A 20,974-nucleotide genomic window follows, 5' to 3' on the forward strand; every position below is an offset into this window, starting at 1 on the left:
AAGTTTCGGACGTATAAGGGTAGTATAAAGAAGCATTTTTAGGGATGAAGGGGCTGTTGAAAAGTTACGGTGGAGGTAGCCAAGCATGAGGTTAGCATTGCGGATTACGGAGTGGGTATGAACATTCCAAGACAAATTAGCAGAGATATGCACACCTAGGTATGAATAAGAGTGAACTAATCCCAATGGAACATTATTTAGGTAATATGTATGCATGCAATTATTTATTCGAGATACGCACATCACTTTACATGTGACATTGTTTAATTCCAGTAGCCAATATTTCCATCAGTTAGCTACACTAATTAGATCGCACTGAAGGTGGTTAGCATCCTCTGAATTAGTTATTTCACGAAAGATAACACAATCATCAGTAAATAAGTGAATGTTAGGTGATAGTCAGGAAGGAGGTCATTAATATTGTTACGTAGAAAGACGCAGACGAAAAGCTATATACAAGTATATTTACAAGGAAATACGCCGCGATTGGCCAAGAGGCAATAGCCCGCGCTAGCCTTTAATCGTCGTCGTCGTCTTCACACTGCTCACCTCTTCATCATCGCTAATACTGTTCCGAAGCACTACCCCCGGCGGCAAATGCGCCGTCCCGGAGCGACTGCAGGCCGGACTCGGAAGCAGTCTAGTAGGCCTTGAGCCTACAGACGTGCGCGACATCACTAGATGCCAGAGTAGAGGACGAGGTTGAACTCACAGGAGCAATTTCGTACGTCACAGGCATCACCTGGCGCAGCACGCGCTAGGGCCCTGTGCATCACGAAAGGAGCTTTTTTGAAAGTCCGACGTGACGAGAGGGCGACCACAGGAGCACGAGTGCACCAGGCGAAAACTGTACATCACGGTGGCGGGCGTTGTACCGACGCTGCTGCGTGGTTTGCGAGTCCGTCAGTCGAGCACGGGCAAGCTGGCGTGCATGGTCGGCGAGGGCGATGGCGTCGCGCGCATACTCGCTTGTTGCGATCGCAGCGGGAGGAAGTGCCGTGTCTAGGGGCGAGGTCGGTTCGCGACCGTAAAGTAGATAAAATGGAGAAAATGCGGAAGTGTCGTGCCGGGAAGAACTATACGCAAATGTGACGTAAGGAAGGGCAATATGCCAGTCGTGGTGGTCCTTGGAAACGTACTTGGACAGCATATCGGTAAGAGTACGGTTTAACCGCTCTGTCAGGCCATTGGCTTGAGGATGGTATGAGGTAGTCAGCTTGTGTTGAATGTAGCAGGAACGCACAATATCGGCGATAACTTTCGAGAGGAAGTGACGACCACGGTCAGTAAGCAGCTGTCGCGGGGCGCCATGAAGCAAGATAATGTCACGCAAGAGAAAGTCCACGACGTCAAGGGGACAACGTCAGTATAGGATTTGGCGGCGTACGGAGCAATGCAGCGCCACCTCGAGGCGCTGCATCGTCTAGTTTTCCGGCTGGGAGCGGAGTCCATAGGGAGTTGGCGAAATGGCACGACGGGGCTGGGGAGAGCGAGATTGTCGTCGTTGGGGCGAAGGCGAACGACGGTTCGGCGCAGGATAATCAGTGGCGGCATTATCGGAGCGTGCGGCACAGGGACGAGAAGGGCCACCTGAGGGGCGAGAGTAGGCAGTATAAGCAGACCGGGTCGGGGAAGTCCAGCGACTTCGACAGTGCCGAGAAATGTGCCCGATGCGACGGCAGTGAAAACAAATGGGCTTGTCGTCAGCAGTGCGCCATTCAGATGGGTTGCGGAAACGCGGTGGGTAATAAGATGCGGGACGGGGTGGAATCGAAGAAGCCGGGTGGGTATCAGGCCGATGGGCCGAGCAGATGGTGTGAAGACCCATGTTTTCGAACTCCTGGCAGACAACTGCCTGGATCAGGGAAACCGTGACTGCAGGTGCGTTGGAGGAGCTGGAGTCGAAGGCAGCCGGATAGGCGGCCTCGATCTCACGCCGGACGGTCCTGGTAACATCGCCAGTGTTGTTGGGACGAGGAGCGTCAGCACAGGAAGATGTTCCAGGGGTGTTGGGCAGACGGGCAAACTGCTGGTCGATACGTCGGCTTTTAGCGAGTTCCAGGCGGCGGCACTCTTTTATAACTGCATCCACCGTCACCACGTTGTTGAAAACGAGCAAGTTGAGGGCGTCATCGGCAATGCCTTTGAGGATATGGGAAACCTTGTCTGACTCAGTCATGTGTGCGTCAACTTTGCGGCACAGAGCCAAGACGTCCTGAATGTACGTGACATAGGGCTCTGTTGACATCTGCATACGGCCGGAAAGCGCCTTCTGCGCGGCAATTTGGTGACCGTAGGGGTTGCCGAACAAGTCTCGGAGTTTTTGCTTAAGCGAATCCCAAATGGTGAGCTCATCTTAGTGCGTCCGAAACCAAAATTGAGGTGTGCCACCGAGGTAAAAAACTACGTTGGCGAGCATGATAGTAGGGTCCCACCGGTTATTGCGGCTGATGTGTTCGTACAGGCTGATCCAGTCCTCGACGTCTTTCCCATCTTTGCCCGAGAATACGCCAGGATCACGGGGAGTGGGGAGAGCGATGTAGGTCGTCGAAGTGGCAGCAGGTGTCGTAGGCGGCTGAGTCGAGTTGTCGTCGCCGGGAGCCATGAAGGAAGGCTCGACGTACCGTCCACAGCGAAGCTCTGTGACGAGGTACAGGGAACGTCCACCTCCACCAGATATGTTACGTAGGAAGACGCAGACGAAAAGCTATATACAAGTATATTTACAAGAAAATACGCCGCACTTGGCCAAGAGGCAACAGCCCGCGCTAGCCTCTAATCGTCGTCGTCGTCTTCACACTGCTCGCCTCTTCGTCATCGCAAATTCTGTTCCGTAGCAATATAAATAAGAAACAAAAGAGGCCCGAGTACTGAATCTCGAGGTACACCGGAAGTTACGCTTCGAAGTGGGGAGTTATGGCCGTTCGCAGTTACAAATTGAGAGCGATTAGATAGAAAGCATTCAATCCAGTTCAGGATGCTAGAATCAACGTTCAACTGACTTAGCTTATAAAGTAGAAGTTTATGTCAGACCTTATCAAATGCTTCAGCGAAGTCTGAAAGAATGCAATCTGCAAATGATGAATGATCGAGAATACGATGCAATTTTTGCGTAAAGAATGCAAGCTGAGTTTCACATGAATATGTTTTTCTAAATCGATGCTGAGCTGGTGTGAGAAATGCATTGGATTCCAAGAAGTTAACAAGTTATTTGAAAATTATATGTTTGAGCAATTTACAGCAAGTGCTTGAGAGTGACATGGGACGATAATTAGCTGTTAAATTCTTATTACTTGATTTATGCAGTGAAACCACCTTCCCAATTTACCATCGGCTAGGTTGAGTAGATGTATCCAGTGATGGCTAAAAAGGTTTTGTTAATACTGTAACTAAGCGAACGGCGTTGGTATTTTGAAGAAATTTTGAGGTAATAGAGTCGTAACCAGACAATGAGTGTGGGTTCTGGGAATCAATTAATTTTGCAATGCCAGCCGTATCCACGATCACTGGAGGCACAAATACATAATCGTACTGGCAAATAGGAGGTAGGCGGTCACCGTAGAGGACAGAAAATTTTTGCACAAATGCGTCATTAAGGGCGGCAGCGCACTTCCTTAGGAATAAGGATGCTCAGTGGTTATTCCAGAGCTAGGTGCTTATCATGTAAGGGGTTGATTACACGTACCCAAAACTTTTTAATGTTAGTCTTTAACATTGATGGAAGTACGTTAGACAGAAAGTTAGATTTAGCATTTTTAGGGCTTTTATGTGCGTGTCGAATGCGAACTTATAAGCAGACCAGCTTGTGGCAGTTGGCGAGTGCTTTGCAAAGCGCTATAGACATTCTTTTGCAGTTACATATGCGCTTAAGATGGGATTTGTACTAAGAAGCATCAGAATTGTAGGTAATGATGCGGGATGGAATGTACATTTCAGTTAGTTCCAGAACTTTGGTGGCAAACATGACCCAATGGCGCTGAAGCAAGGAATTTATACAATTCGGTAGTAAAATGCCGAGAAATGCAGTTAATTCGTTATTTATGACAAAGCGTATTTGCAAATATGTATAGTTTTTCCGATTTTATTTAGTTTGGGGGTTAAAGCGTTAATTGAAAATGCAAGTAGGCAGTGATCGCTTATACCTGGTAGGTGTGAAATCTCCGAGATTGTATCAGGGTGGGATGTCGAAACCAGGTGAAGGGTGCTTGCGGCATTTGAAGCTCCACGTGTAGGTTGTGTTACTAGTTGTGTCAATGAAAAAAACTGAGCACAAGTGCTGTGCTAAAAAGGGAGAGAGGGAAGAAGGTTGCTCATTCCAGGTTATGTTTGGAAGAGTAAACGTGCCCAGAAGTAGGACGGGAGATGAAGGAAATCGCGTGCGAACAAGGTTTATACTGTTTCGTAGGTCATGGAAAAACATAGGTTGTGGAGAGGGTGAGCGATAGCACTCACCTAGTATGCATTTTTTGTGACCAAGGGTTACGGAAACCCAGACAGCCTCTAAATCGTCGCTCGTACAGACAAGAGAAGATGAAATGTCATTTGAAATTGCCAAAATGGCGCCACCTCCTCTACATGCAGTATGATCGCAACGATCGTAAAACACTTCTGTGTCAGTGACATGCGCAGGCAACCATGTTTTAGTAAGTTATTTTTGCAGAACATGTGTAAATTGCAGAACATAAAAAATCGTATTTGTTGGAGGTGCTTCTCACATTAGAATATATAACTAAAGCTTGAGTAAACGAAGAGAATGAACCACTGCCCCTTGTGCTTTCCTAGATCAGAGAATGTGGCGGAACAGAATATGTAAGCGCTATGTTATCACTATGCTGCTTGAGTTGTTCAATGTGATCCGAATTGGCGTTGTACACGTATGGAATAAGGTTCATTCCTCCGTTCAGGAATAACTCATCATATCGCAATTTGAAAGGCTCAGAAGAGACTTGGCTCTCAATAACCGAATGCTATCACATTTTTTTCGCGCGGTTTGTGCAGCGACGGAAAAATCCTCCCTCAGATTGAAGTTTTTAGGCTTGAATTCGCTGCGCAGAGACAGTGGTTGTTCTTTGGGTTTGAAGTTTGCGAACTTCGCAATAACAGGGCGGGATTTATTAGGCGTATACGAGCCTAGGTGGTGTGCACGTTGGATTGCGTCTACAAGAAGTGGGTCAGTAATACTGCTAAAATTTGTAGTTATATTCGATTCTGTTTGTTGCCATGTCTCATTGTTATCAGGGAGACCATGGAAAATTAAATTGTCACGGTGCGACCGATCTTCCGATTCCTTTAAATGAGACTCAAAAAGGTTATTCCGAGTGCTAACTTTTTGAATTACTTTCATTATGCTGGAAACTTTCAGGCTGACATTATCAACATTTTCCAACTTTTCCTCTAGTGCGTCTAGCCTTTTCATATTGCCAGAAACTTTTAATTCAAGGGATCTTTGTCCGCTTCTTATGGCCTTAACATCAGCAGTAATCTCAGCCGGGACCTTTGACGTTTGTTAGAAAAGCATATGCAATATATATATATATATATATATATATATATATATATATATATATACATATAGATATATATAGTCATATCATGAGTAGCCAACAGTATGACTATATATATCTATATATATAGATATATATAGTCATATCATGAGTAGCCAACAAACTGTATATATATATATATATATATATATATATATATATATATATATATATATATATATATATATATATATATATACAGCCGCTATGTGTCACGCGCCTGCGCGTCTTGTATGCAAGTCATAATGGTCGACAAATTTGCTTTAATTAGCTGCACCGCAATATAGACAATTTATGGGCTCAACTGTACAAAATGCAGTAAGCATAGTTCCTAATAGTTGGAACAAAGCGCTCGGTATATATATACCGAGCGGGGTTTCGTTTGCACGTTTTCTTAATACGAGTTGGAACAAAGCGCTCGGTGTATATATATATATATATATATATATATATATATAAATATATACAAAGCGCTCGGTGTATATATATATATATACCGAGCACTTTGTTTCAACTCGTATTAAGAAAACGCGCAAACGAAACCCCTGGATAACAAGCAGCATCATCCATATGAAACGGAAAATTAAAAGACTATGAAACCAGAAAGTGAGAGCGATGGAAGTTGCAGCTATAAAAATTGAGATGAAAGAAGCTCTTGTGAAATCGAACAAAAACAGTTCTTTGATCACACACTTGCCAACTTTCTTAAAAGTTCACCACACAAATTTTGGCGTTACTTAAGTGACAGAAAGAAAAAAATTGAACAGATCGAACATGAAGGAAAAGTCCTGACACGAGTTGGATTTAGCTGATACTTTCAATCGCTTCTTTCAGTCTGTTTATACAACCGACAAAGGTGTTAAGGTAGGCGAATGCATGAACGGCGACATGAGGACCTCTATGTAACCAGTTATTATCAGCAGTGAAGGTGTTTTACAATGGCTGCTTGAAGTAGACGCGAAGAAGAGAAGCAGACCGGATGGTCTACCAACTGAATTTTCGAAACGATATGCCGAATCGGTTTCCCTTTACTTAGAGATAATATTTGCGAAGTCAATTGAAACTCATTAACCTCCACAAGACTGGCGCAATGCAATAGTAATCCCTGTTTTTAAAGATGGCAACCGTACGCAAGTAAACAATTACCGACCCATATCCTTGACGTCAGTTTGCTGCAAGGCCCTAGAACGCGTTATTGTGAAACATATTATTAGTTTTCTTGACACTAACGAGTTACTTTCCACAATCCAGCATGGATTTAGGAGTGGTCTATTTACGGTGACACAGTTATCAGAAACACTCGATGATTTCTACTTGATCGTGGATGCACACCTACAAACAGACGTAAAAAGTGTTGATTTTAGGAAAGGTTTCGATAAGGTTTCTCACCGTAAATTGCTTTTTAAGCTCGATAAAATAGGAATAGGTAAAGAATTAATACGATGGATAGAGACCTATTTGTCTATGCGTGCGTCAACAGTCTGTAAGGCGTTAAATACCGACGAATGGAATCTGTTACAGCCTTGTTAAAATCTCGTGAACTAGGGCCTCTCGAAGAACGCAGACATAAGCATAGGCTAAAGTTTCTTTTTAAAATCATGAGTGGGCGAACAAAAATAAACAAGGATCTATATCTATAACCTCCAGGAAGGAGATGCAATCGTCTAAACAATAGCAGAGGTATTCAACCTTATTTAACACGCACTGATGCTTTTCGTTTCTCCTTTTTTCCTGACACGATTGAAATGTGGAACAGATTGCCTAATGCAATTGTAAGCAACGAAGGCTCTGCCGAATTTGAAAATGCGTTAGATACTTTCGTTTGCGAGGATGTATACTAAATTTTTGCTACTAGCATTTTTGTTGACTTTGTATAACTACTGTTCATTGCTCCTTTTTTTCCCTCGTTTTTGCTGTTGGTAACTACCAAGAGCGCCAGTGAATTTGTATGCTACACAGAAAGAAAATTATGTATCATGTATTCTTGACACATCACCCTCCCTGTAATGACCCCAAGAACGGGGTTGCATATATATATATATCAGGGGCGTAGCCAGGGGGGGGGGGCTTATGGGGCTTCAGCCCCCCCCGAAATTTTTTCGTGCTGTCCATGTGCACCGCCGACAAAAGCAACCCCCGGCGCCGGAAATCATTCTGGATTTTGTCTAGAGCGTCTTTTTCACGCTCGAAGAGCCATTTCACCGCGAAAATTGCGAACTCAGGCTGAATTTGGCGGCAACGCCCATGCACTGGGAGTCACATAACGCAAGCAGCCCCATCCGAGCACAAAGTTTCAAGGGTGTTTTCATGGCGAATGGGCTCGCCGCGGCATTTCGCGGAGGCCGCGGAATCTACACTCTATCATGGAATTTACGGAGCGCGTGGATATCAATTCTGAAACTTTATGGGTACAAAGTTCTCATATACATCTGATGTGTAAGGTACATTGACATTTCCAAACGTGTGCTTTAGATTTTCAATTGCGGAACTTTGTAAGTTTAATGCTCCCATAAATATTTGACGCCAAAGGTGCATTGACTTTTCCAAAGTCGCACATCGGGCCATACAACGAGACAAACCAAATCAACACGCTATCAGACAAGTTGACAAAGCCCGTAGCGAGGCCCGATGAGACGAAGCGTTGTGGTGGTTCATTCGTGCCGTCATGTCACATAAAAAAACATCATTTTTTTTTTTCACCTGCGCCAAAGCATCCAGTGAAGACACTAAAGCCAGCCAAGGCAACTACGTTCTTATTTAGTTTTTTCTACTTTGACTTTTAATCGCGAGGACACATTGAGCCTCTTCATTTTCTTTTTTCTTTTTTCTTTTTTCTTCTTCTCGCTCCCCTACCCGCGCGCTGCCAGAGCCAGCCAGAGCGCATGCGTTTTTCTCGTGTTGCCCCGACCACCGCGCAGCGCACTTCGGTGCGCGTTCGGTTTTCTCTGGCCGAGTGTATTTTCGCCTGGCAGAGCTTTGGACGCTTTATAGCTAGCAGACGAGAAAAAGAAACAATGGTCGCTAGCCGCCATCACTGTGGGGACTCGACGGATTGCACCGCGTTCGCTTGAGCGCAACCTCTCCAGAAAGTCTTGTCTCGCCGGTAAAGGATGCCGAGCAGTATGCGCCTGGTTCTTGGTGGACCAAGCGTCTCGTGTTTTCTTCGATATTCCTTTAATAGCCATATCAGTTGCCCAAAGTAGGCACTCTATTGTGACCAACATACCTTGCGTTTTTTTTTTCATTACGGTGCCCCCGCACCACAAAACGAAAAAAGAAGCGTTGTTGCGGTGCAGCGAATTGTCGTATGGTGAAAGTGCTATTTTGTTATTTCTTTTGCGGAAATTAATGGGCCATGGGACGCTGAAGCTGCCGGATACTCTTATTATATTATTGCGATAGCAATTATATGGACACTCTAGGCGCATTCCTGCCGTCGCCGTCGCCATCATGTTCCGCATAAAGTCCAAGTGCTATGACATCTAACCCCGCGCCGCAAGCTGTATGTGCGAGTGAAAGCGTGTGGGGGGTGGGGGGAAATGGGTGAGCCGACGATAGTGGCTCAGTCTTGTGGGCGCAAGGGAGAAAAGTGAGGAGCAAGCGCGCCGCCTTCCGTCGCGCGCGATACATCGGGGGGAGTGGATGGAATGGGTGCAGGATCTAGGATTGTGTGAATCTGTGATTGCGCAACATGTTTATTTGCCTTATTTGACGCATTATATACCGTGACTTTTTCTTAGATACGTAGATTTATTGGAAACTTACTTATACGTATGTTTAAATATCTTGTTGCGAGGTTTTGTGTATACGTGCAGTGAACTTCGTTTGCAGTGGCACTTTTTGCCCTTTATCAAGCTGTATCTTCGCATTTGTATATTGCATTGCTTCTTCGCATTTCTAATGTACCAGGGCGAGTCAAATGAAAGTGAGCCTACCCACCCTGCGCAATTATGGTTCTGTTCATTATCTGCAAGGCCTGCGCGTAGCACACAGGCATCTCTCATTTACAAAAGTGACACGCAGGTGTGAGGATAAATGTTCTTTAACGCTCTCATACACTGGGTTGAACATGGTTGCGCGCCGTAATGGACTCTCCAGAAGTTGAGCAGCGTGGTGCCGCCAGGTTTTGACAGCTGAAGGTGTTTCCCAAAAAGAAATTAGTCACCGTATGGCTGCCGTGTACATGGAACATTGCATTTCATTGGCCACTGTGAAGCGTTGGAACAAGCGGTTCAAAGAAGGACGTGAAATTTGCAAAGACGATCCCAGACCGGGCCCAAGCCATCGTGCAATCACCCCTAACAAAATTCCAAAAGTTGATGAGCTGATGAGACAAGAACGGAGGATAAGCATCGATGAACTGGCAGAGCGTGTGAACATCAGTCACGGTTTGGTTGACGCCATAATTCATGAACATCTCGGTTATCGGTTCTTGTGTGCGCAATGGATGAACAAGATTTTGAACCACCGCCAGAATACGGAGAAGATCAGCGCTGCGTTTACTCATCTGATCCGGTATCACAATAAAGGTAACGATTTCTGGTCTGCAATTGTGATCGGAGACAAACCATCATGCCACTACTAAGAGCCTGAAACACGACGGCAAAGCTTACAATGGAAACATTCAAATTCACCTTCCCCAAAGAAAGCAAAGGCCGTCATTTCCGCCAGTAAGGTGTTGTTGACTTTTATTTTTCGATCGTCGGGGGCCATTACTGATAGAATTTTCTAAATCATGAGAGACTATCAATTGTTTCCGGTATTGTGAAACGCCGGATCGGCTGCGTGTCGCAATCAAGAGCAAACTACGTGGAAAATTGACGAATGGGGTCATCTTGTTCCACGACAATGCCCGTTCCCACGTCGCTGATGTGGTTAATACAAAACTGGCAAAGTTCAAGCGGGAAACGCTGCAACATCCGCCATACAGCTCAGACCTGTCGCCTTGCGACTTCCACATTTTGGGGCAACCGAAAAAACAGCTCAAGGGAACTAGATTCGTCTCGGACGATGTCGTGAAAGTCAGTTGCAGACGTTTTGAAGGAGCGACCCAAGGAGCTTTATGAGACGGGAATTGCCCGACTCTTTAGTCATCGGGACAAATGTCTAAATGCTCATGGGGGCTACTTTTAATTAAAGTACCCCGTTTGTTATATATTCGCATTAGCTCACTTTCAATTGACTCGCCCTCGTATATTCTGCAGAACCCATGCTTTTTATACGTGGTCTCTGTTGCGACTACAATTTCGGTGCAATTACTCAGGATACACGACCGGTGACAGCTGCTGCTGCGTAATACATTGGAACAAATGGCAGCGTCATTGAGATTTTTCACTGGCTGTTGCATATGTACAAGAATGTAAACAAGGATCTTGAATGACAAAGTGTCATTAACATATTTGTCCTCAACTTGTTCATTTTATGGCCTTTATATTTTTCATATCAGCAGCATGCACTGCTTTGCTGGCTTCCAACTGATGTAGTTCTGAAGTTCGTGTGATATTATCTTTACTTATTAAATAGACAAAATACATGGAAGCATTGACATCAGTTATGTTGGGCACAATTTTTGGCACTACGAGTATATTATTTTATGAAAAAATACATATTTTACTTGTATTGACAGTGCGTAGCGTTCAACAATTCGTTTGCAGCATCTTTGGCAATGGCAATGCAGTTATTATTCGTGTATTTGATCCCTAGGCAATTGTTTAAGAGAAAACTTTAGCTCGGGCCCAACTCCGGCGTGGCCTATTCAGATACATGTAAAACGGCAGAAACGGTTGTCTGAGATAACTCCTAAATCGCTTTTAATGAAATTTGTTGCATTTGAGAGAGTATGTTAAATTCTAGTGTCTGTTGGAAGCGGAATTTTGATTTAGGGCCTGAACCATGTTTAAAATATTTCGAAAAATTCGGAAGTTTGAAAAGAAAAAATAGAAGCACGAAGTTTAAATAATAATAGCTATGCATCAAGAACAGATATCGCGTTTCTGTAAACGGCATCCATTACACCATTCAAAGCGGACAAATTCGATATGTCAATGTGTATCTTTCGTGACTTGGTTATGTTATGTACAAGGGTTCTGCAAAAGCCGTATTTCCATAATACTTAATTTTTTGAGACTCATGTGTAACATACCAATTTTTTCTGCTGTAGATGTACTATTATGTGCAATTCACAGAATTGTGATATCAATTATCATTGCTGATTTACAGAGTTGTATACTTAATTGTTTCGTTTTCTGAAAATTTTCGATTTTTGGCACTTTTCAATAAAATATTGACGACCTCAATCGAAAATTCGAAACAAACAGTCACTAGAATTAAAGTTTTTTTTTAATGCAACAAACCTCGTCAAATTTGGTACAGTGGTTGCCGAGAAAAACGAATTCTCCTCCTACATGTATTTAGATAGGAGCATCCGACCTAATGTTTCCTCTTAAGGAGGAGGTCCACCTGCAACGTGAGCCCCCCCCCCCCCCCCCCCCGAACGAAATTTCTGGCTATATATATATATATATATATATATATATATATATATATATATATATATATATATATAATCAGGCACGTACTCAGTGGGGGGCGAGGGCCCCCCCCCCGAAATTAAGCGGCATGCCTCCCCCCCGCCCCCCCGACCCCTATCCGCCCACGCCACCACCCTGACACACATTCCCTAAAGCGTCGACAAATCAATCTACTAGGCGGTCAACATTTTGCTGCCTTTTACAGCGAAAGCAGTGTATGACTAACTTCCGTAGTGTTCTCTTTCGGCGTCCGTAAACAGAAAAAAAATCATAATGTGGGCCGATCCTAGTGATAGTGCAAAAAGGGTCCAAGATAAATGGCACATACCCCTGTGGACTCGGGAACCTATAACGCGCCCTTCGGAATCTTCGGGATGCTGCTTCACCTTTGCCACGGGTCGGCCCGATATTGTACTATCTTAAGGCCGCCCCGCAGCGGATGTGAAACACTTTGCTTTTTGTTTGAGAGCTTTGAGTGTCAGCTTTCGCTGCCATTCCATCTTCACAGAGTAGAATGGTTGTCAATTTTTGCACTCCTTCCGGATGGCGGTAGTTATCGGCATCTAGTGGGATGTGGAGGCCAGATTTCTCATCGATTCGTTGCCCGCGCGATTAACTCAAGATCAATTCAGTTGTCACCATCTATTGTAGCAAGCAAGGCCTAGTTTATTGTTTTAAATATAGTATTTTACTTAAAATGCCCAACACAATTTTTATTTCCCCATCTATTCAACGATCACGCGCCACGCCGTTGCTTCATTAGTTCAACCTTCTTTGTTTAGACTGATCCAGGGGCCAGGAAAGGGATTCGGTTCATAGTCAGCTGGTCTGTATGCTTGTGGAACGAGTTGTGGCCGGAGAAAACGCCAGTTGCGTTTAACTTTTCCTTTTGCTTCATTATTTTCTCGAGTGACGGCTCGCCGCGACACTGGCAGATCCTCGGAACCATACACCCGTGATATGCGTTAGAAAAGGCGGAAAATAAAATACTGCGAAACAGCGTCCAACTTCAGTCATAGCAATACCCGCTCAACCCATAAGCAATATGACTGTGACCCGTTACCTCGTCTGGTTTTTACCTAATTGTACAGCACTTTTCGAGCAAAATTGGCAGCTGGAAACAAGAGTCGCAAGGAGATGAGAAATTAAGCGATCTGCTAAGAGAGAAAGCCAAGGTGACAGCCAAACAGGGAAGAAAAGCGAAAACTGTTTTTAAATATAAATAACCAACATCTTTTTATTTAGAAAGGAAGTAAAGAGAACGCCGCCGGATGTGGCGAGTAATTCCGTGTGTTTTGAATGACGCTTCTACAGTTATCAATCGAGCCGCCTGACGTAGCCACTTCCCTGCTGTGCTAATAGTGGTGTTTTTCTCACCTTCCGCGGTGGGCGCAGTACGTCTAGAACCGCAGCGTCCTGCTCTCTACGCGGTTTTACGGGACTCGTGACCACGCATCATACGTAACTTCCCAAATAAGAGCACGAGTCGGTTTTGGCACTTGGTAGAGCAGTAAACGAGGGATCCAAAAAAACTGATTGTTCCAAAAATATTCATTTCTCTGTAATTATTCCAGAGCTAATTGAAAAAGACGCTACTAGAAATCTTTATTTTACTTGTTCTTGACAAGGTTCTTCCTGCCCATCTTTCATGCGCGAGTTCGTTTGATGTGGTTCGTTGTTTGCGAAGTGAAGAAAAGGTGTATCTCACAGGCGTACCTGTGAGATACACGTTATTTCAATTCTCTTTTGCGGGTTTACGCGTATATATGGCGAATGGTGGGATTATTCCCATTTGTACTAGCAAAAGTACCATCCGCCTCATTTGCATAGAAACGTTACCTTGGGTTGCCCCCCCCCCCCCCCCGAAAAAATATCCTGCGTACATACCTGATATATATTTATTTATTTATTTATTTATTTACATGTACCTTACAGGCCTTCGAGAAGGCATAGTGTAAGGGGGGAAATACGGTAACATATTAGTATGGAGTCGGGAAAGAAATAAACATCAGCAACAGAACATGGAAAATTAATACGTTAGCAAATACCATATGTAGAGCAATAACAATAAATGGTAAACAATAACATAATAGCACAATAACATCGTAAACGTTTTTGCATGTTATACAGTAGTAAGTATTGTAAAAAGAATGGGAGCACTGAAATTCTTTAACATTGCAGAAAAAATGCAAGAAAATTACAAAGGACATGACGTGTTTAGACGGTTGAAACGGCATATTGATTGGTTAGTAGATTGCGAAATGCAGTGTGTTTAGTTTGGCATGCAATGGTATCTGGCAGTGCGTTCCATAAGCGGACCGCACGGGGCAAAGCTGAAAAATTAAAAGCGTGCGTGTTGCCATAAATTCGGGTGAAGCTGAACTGCTTGTTCAGTCGTTGTGACGTCGAGGATGCTTTCTTCAGGTTTGATAATGTTAGGCCAACTGTGTGAACAAATCTATGAAATAATAATAGAAGGGAAATATCACGGCGAGTAGTTAGTGGTTGCAACGAAAGATCGATTTTTATTTGGGTTACACTTGACTGGTTACTATAATTTTTAGAAATGAAACAGCTCGCTCTATTCTGGATGCTCTCCAGGAGTTCGATGAGGTAATTTTGATGAGGAGACCATATACAAGAGGCGTACTCAATTTGTGGCCGTACAATAGTTACGTAAGCTAGTTTTCGTAGCGGTGAAGGCGCACTTCTTAAGTTGCGGCGCAGATATCCCAATGATCTGGAGGCGTTAGCTGAAATGGAGGTGATGTGTTTAGTCCATGAAAGATTGTGTGTAAGGAGCACTCCTAAGTACTTATATTCTATGGTGTGGTCAACTATGTTAGAATCGAGATGATAAGAAAAGTGAGAGTTAACAGTTTTTCGAGAAAAAGAAACTACTTTGCACTTCGACACGTTTAGGGACATGAGCCACATTATATATATATATATATATATATATATATATATATATATATATAAAGAAAATATGCTTCTCCACACTGCATTTTGTACAGTTGAGCCCATCAAATCTCTATATTGTGGTGAAGCTAATTAAAGCAAATTTGTCGACCATTATGGGATGCATACAAGACCTTGCTCAAGTGTGGATTTATGTGAGCTATGACTACACCCTAAAAAAAGTTTACTCCCTTTGGGTTGTATTTTGTCCCCAAACAATAATCGTCATCTGTCTTGCCTGCACTTCCTTTCTTTAATGCTGCGAGGCCGGTACTTCTTAGTCACGAATGGCTTGCGCGTTATCAGCTTGACACAGCCCTCTCGACAGGAAAGTAGCGAGCGCCGAGTTTTCAAGAGAGGAAACGCAAGTAAGGCAGATGATGATTATCGTTGTGGGACAAGACAAGCCTCGAAGGGAGTAAACTTTTTTTAGGGTGCGCGGTCTACCTTTCGATGAGCGCAGACATGCGAGTTCAATATACGGGAACATCGACAACAACCCAAAAAACTATTGCCGTGTCCAAGATTCGAACCTGGGCTATTGCGGCCACAACGAAGGTACTAACCACTATACGATCACGGCAAACCGAGGGACGGGAGGGAACAAATCCCAAAGCTTTCGAGCCCCGTGATAGCGGTGGCGCAAAAATCTACCTTTCGATGAGCGCAGACATGCGAGTTCGATATCAACAACAACACAAAAACTATTGCCGTGTCCAAGATTCGAACCTGGGATACTGCGGCCACAACGCAAGGTACTAACCACCATACGATCACGGCAAACCGAGGGACGGGAGGGAACAAAGCCCAGAGCTTTCAAGCCCCGTGACAGCGGTGGCGCAAAAATTACCTGGTTAGCCGGGTCCAACACTAGGCACCTTCTTTCTTTTACCTCAGCTTCACCACACGCCAACATTTTCTTCGTAGACTCCGAGTTCCAGAACGTAACCGCCCACACGTGGTTCATCTCGAACGCCCCCAAAGTGACAACCTCGGGCAGTAGTCCCAGACGAGCCAGCATGTCCCGGAAATCTTCCGCGCGAAATGGCCTTGTGGTCACGTCCGCGTGAAGGAAACCAGTATTCAAAACGCAGGGTCCTGTAGGCAGTTCAGGCAAAACAACTTGGTATTCCTCGTCTTCATCGGCAATAATCCTGATTCTGCAGCTCGGCTGAGCCGCAAACACCGCCCCACCGGAGCAAGTCATTCTGCGCCCGCACCGAACGGTAGCAGGATGTACAATCCCCATCACGGCAAAGCGACGGACGGGAGGGAATCAATTCCAGAGCTTTGTCCCCCCGTAATGGCGGTTGCGCGAAAATCTACTTTTCGATGAGCGCACACATCTGTGTCCGTTGCGCGGGAGCACCAACAAAATTAAAAAATATATATTGCCGTGACCAGGATTCGAAGCTGGGTTATTGTGGCCACAACGCAAGGTACTAACCACTATACGATCCCGGCAAAGCGAGGGAGGGGAATCAATCCCAGAGTTTTGTCCCCCCCCCCATAATAGCGGTTGCGCGAAAATCTACTTTTCGATGAGCGCACACATGTACCATTCGCTGTGTCCGTTGCGTGGGAGCACCAACAATATTTAAAGAAATGTATATTGCCGTGACCAGGATTCGAACCTGGTTTATTGCGGCCACAATACTAACCACCATACGATAACGGCAAAGCGAGGGAGGGGAGGGAATCAATCCCAGAGCTTTGACCCCCCGTAATAGCGGTTGCGCGAAAATCTACTTTGTGCATCGTACGGCACACGATGCTGAATTTCGTGTTCTGCTTTGTACAGGTGTTCCTGTGGCTGCCTGGATCCGCCCATGGCTGTTCCTTGCCACCGACTGATTACGCATCCCATCTATGTACAGAGGCACCAACAGCATTGTGTCTGCACAATCACGCGCGGACAACTGATGCACGCGTTTTCCCACCGAAAGCACCGCAGCGAGAGGACAGCTGCGCAAGGCTGCTCAAAATGGACCCCTCGTTCTGCGCACGACCCAGGCGAATGACATCATGAGAAGAGCATAAAAAGATGGATCGACCGGCCGCACCTTTCAGTGGACTCGGCGGCACCGTACGGCGCACGATGCTGAATTTCGTGTTCTGCTTTGTACAGGTTGGCGAGAAACAATTTTGTAGTAGTCCTTTTAAAAGTAACTGTGTTGGATTACTGGTGCTGCCGAGTCCCCACTACTTGTTCCAGTGTTGTGTCGACCTATCTCGTGTTATTTTCGTGTTACTAAACCTTAGTGGTGACATTGAAGAGAACCCAGGGCCAGATCAAGACAAACTGGATGTGATTTTAAGTGCTGTTACCGCAATTAAGACATCACAACATCAGTTAGACTCAGGTCTACTGAGTGTCCAAGTCAGGCTTACGGAAATAGAGACAAATCTTGCTTCTCTCCAGCTTTATAATGAAAACGTTCTAAAATGCGAGGAAGCTATTAACACTATGAATCGGGAGATGGCTCGGTTAAGCAATAAATTAGAAGACCTGGAAAACAGAAGTCGTCGGAACAATCTAATCATATACGGTCTCAAAGAGGCAGACAATGAAAGCCCGGCAATATTGGAAAAACGCGTAACACTTGACATTTTCAAGGACATTCTTGCAGTTGAAGTTAAATCTATTGAACGGATTCATCGTATCGCCAAGAAACGTACTGCACGTGAACGCCCAGTAATCCTTCGTTTTTCGATTTCACTGAGAAAATGTCTGTTTTTCGAAACTGTTCCAAGTTGCAAGGCGAAAAGATACCAATCTCGGAAGACTTCTCACCAGCAGTACGGGAAATGCGCCGGCAACTATGGCATTCATCCCAAGAAAATCGTACCAGAGGAGACAAGGTCAAATTAATATTTGATAAAGCGAGGATAAACAGCGATCTGTATGCCTGGAATAGCATTGAAAATTAAAGGACACTCGTGAAGCGCGAAAGCCGTGTGGCTTATGAAAACAGTCACTCCAGCTCGTGACAAAATTCACCTCAACTCTCGCTATTATGTTTGAATTCAAGAAGCGTTGTCAATAAAACCGATAGATTGGAAGAAATAGTGCTTGTATACAGCCCCGATATAATTGTCATCACTGAAACCTGGTTGCATTCTCACATTCACGATTCAGAGGTGCTTCCCAATTCCTATTCTATCGTTCGTTTCGACCGCGATAGTCGGGGAGGAGGCGTTGCCATTGCTATTAAAGAAGGCTTATCATTTAAGAAAGACGAAGGAATACCCAATCAAGAGAGTGTGTGGTGCAGTATCACTGTCAATGGAATGTCAGTGTTCGTCGGCGGCATATACCGACGACCAAATGCACCGACTGACTATCTTGCTGAATTGCACGACTTTCTGTGCCGTAAAATCAACGAGCGTACAAAGACTTCAACTTAACGAGGATTGACTGGGGAAATCTGACAATTGGTAGAAACGAGCACAGTAGTTGTGAAATCCTTCTGAATCCTATGTTTAGTTTTTCTTTAACCCAGCTTGTTAGGGAACCAACGCGTATGCAAGGGTAAGCAAACTCCATTCTTGATCTTGCTTTCGTTTCGAAGACGACCCACCATGGTTGCCCAGTGGCTATGGTGTTGGGCTGCTGAGCACGAGGTCGCGGGATTGAATCCCGTTCACGGCGGCCGCATTTCGATGGGGGCGAAATGCCAAAACACCCGTGTACTTAGATTTAGGTGCACGTTTTAGGTGCTCCCGCGCACGTGTCCGTTGCGCGGGAGCACCAACAAAATTAAAGAATATATATTGCCGTGACCAGGATTCGAACCTGGGTTACTGCGGCCACAACGCAAGGTACTAACCACTATACGATCACGGCAAAGCTTTCTTTTTTTCTTTATTGCCTGTTTGCAGCTCAAACCACGAACACATTCAAATGCTAAAACATATCAGCCACGCTTTGGCTAACATGATACATTAAAATCGCTTCAGCTTGATCAGATCATCGAGAATGGCCACCAACTGGGGAGGCTCACTCTGGGCACGATATATTTCCCGAATATACGCGACACTTTTGATGAAGTTTATTCTCGCCGGGCGGGTATCGACATCCGAGTGTCGCACTGCCATTCTCGTTTTCCGCAGACTGTGGAGGCCAAGGAGCATAAACATATTGTACGGAACTCCTCTTCATTATCGGTTGGCAAATATCGAATACCAAGAGGTGTAATCGGTAGTTCTTTTTTAAGTGTACGTTGTAAGACATCCCAATGAAATATTTGGATCCCAGCAATCGATGAAAACGTGTTCGATGGTCTCGGGCTTTCTACAAAGCAAGCAGTTTACTGTCCATGGCCCATATATTCATTTTTCGTCTAACCATGTTTTTACTTGTAGCGTGTTTGTGTGTAGCTTAATGAAAAACGTTTTTTGAGGGGGTCTAATAGGCATTTTTTTCACCCGTTTCAGAGCATCATCTCCTTGGCCTCCCCAGTTTACAGATCTGTACAATGGTATTGGCCACATTGGGTCAACTAAATCTTTATACAATCTTTTTCTTGTCACAGAGCACAGATATTCTATGGAAAACCGCGCACGCAACATATGAAGTGAATCAACCACTTCGCGCAGATATCCCCTAATGCTTCCTCCCTTCATGCACATCACTGGTCTTTACAACATATTGCGGCAGTGCTTTTCCCAAACGGACTTGAATTACTGTGCGCAGAAAATCATTTGTCTGATCACGAAAAAAAAAAGAAAACGCGACACAATTTGTCTCATAAACAAATGCGACAGACCTAGCCCACCACTGCGGGCTGAACGAAACAAATTGGTTCTGCTTACCCTCTCCCAACTAGAAGCCCATATGAATACGGCAAAGACACGATGCATTTTTTGCACACTTGAACGACACATTGATAAGACTTGCATAATAGGCCACACTTTCGCTACTAAAAAAAGGTTGCAGACAGAAGCGCGTCCAAACATTGACAAATCTCGGGCAAGCCAACCCTTTCATTTTTCACTCATTCTATCAGCTTCATCGGACCAGTACTGTGCGGTATCATTATAGTGCTCGAGCGGCACACCCAAGTACTTAGTTGGCGTTGTTGACCACCGGATGTTTGCAAAGTGGGCTGGTATAATGTGCCAATGACCGTGCCATATACTGATGCTCTTTTCCCAATTGATCTGGGATCCAGATTGTTTGCAGTATTTCTTTGCAAGACGCACAGCTTCAAGAATGCTCTCACGATCCTCGCAGAAGACTGCGATGTCATCAGCGTATGCCAGTACCTTGACTTCAGAAAGCTGTAGCTGAAATCCTCGGACGTTGTCATTGCGTATCAGTGCTAAACAGAAAGGCTCGAGGTACAATGCAAAAAGCAATGGACTTAATGGACACCCTTGTCCAAGGGAAGATCTTAGTGAAAGCTTTTCGCTGAGGGACTTATTAATTATAATCTGTGTCGTGCTTTGGTCGTAGGCTATTTTGACGCCATCTAAAATTACTTTCCCTACGTTAACATATTCCAAAACAAGAAGAAGAGCATCGTGGGACACCCGGTCGAAGGCTTTCGCCAGGTCGAGTTGCAACAGAGCAACGCGTCTAGTGAAAGCATCACAACACTCTAGAACGCTTCGTGCTACGTGGCTGTTTGTAGTAATAGTGCGGCCTTTTATGCCGCAAGTTTGATGCGGACCGACAAGATTTGTAATGACTGTTTGAAGTCTCTTTGCCAATACCTTCATGAGTATTTTATAATCGGTATTTGTAAGGCTAATTGGCCTGTATGCCCTAACCGATAAAAGCACCTTGTGGTCATCTGTCTTCGGTATTAAAACCATGTGTGCACTTCTGAAAGAAGGTGGCAGTCGCTTATTTTTATGTGCCTCTGAGTATACATGTTCCAACACTTGAGCAACCCCAGGTGAAAATGCCTTATAAAAGGCGGCTCCTAAGCCATC

The 20,974-nt window shown here is 44.6% G+C and overlaps 1 non-coding gene across 1 annotated transcript; it reads right to left on the bottom strand.

Annotated features, from left to right (window-relative positions):
- Nucleotides 1–18,809: 18,809 nt before the first annotated feature.
- On the bottom strand, nucleotides 18,810–18,881 carry TRNAH-GUG (transfer RNA histidin (anticodon GUG)). The gene has a single exon. It is a non-coding gene; the product is annotated as a tRNA-His (tRNA).
- Between the last annotated feature and the right edge of the window lie 2,093 nt (nucleotides 18,882–20,974).

The sequence above is a fragment of the Dermacentor andersoni genome, chromosome 5 (assembly GCF_023375885.2).
Source record: "Dermacentor andersoni chromosome 5, qqDerAnde1_hic_scaffold, whole genome shotgun sequence".
Classification (NCBI taxonomy): Eukaryota; Metazoa; Arthropoda; class Arachnida; order Ixodida; family Ixodidae; genus Dermacentor; species Dermacentor andersoni.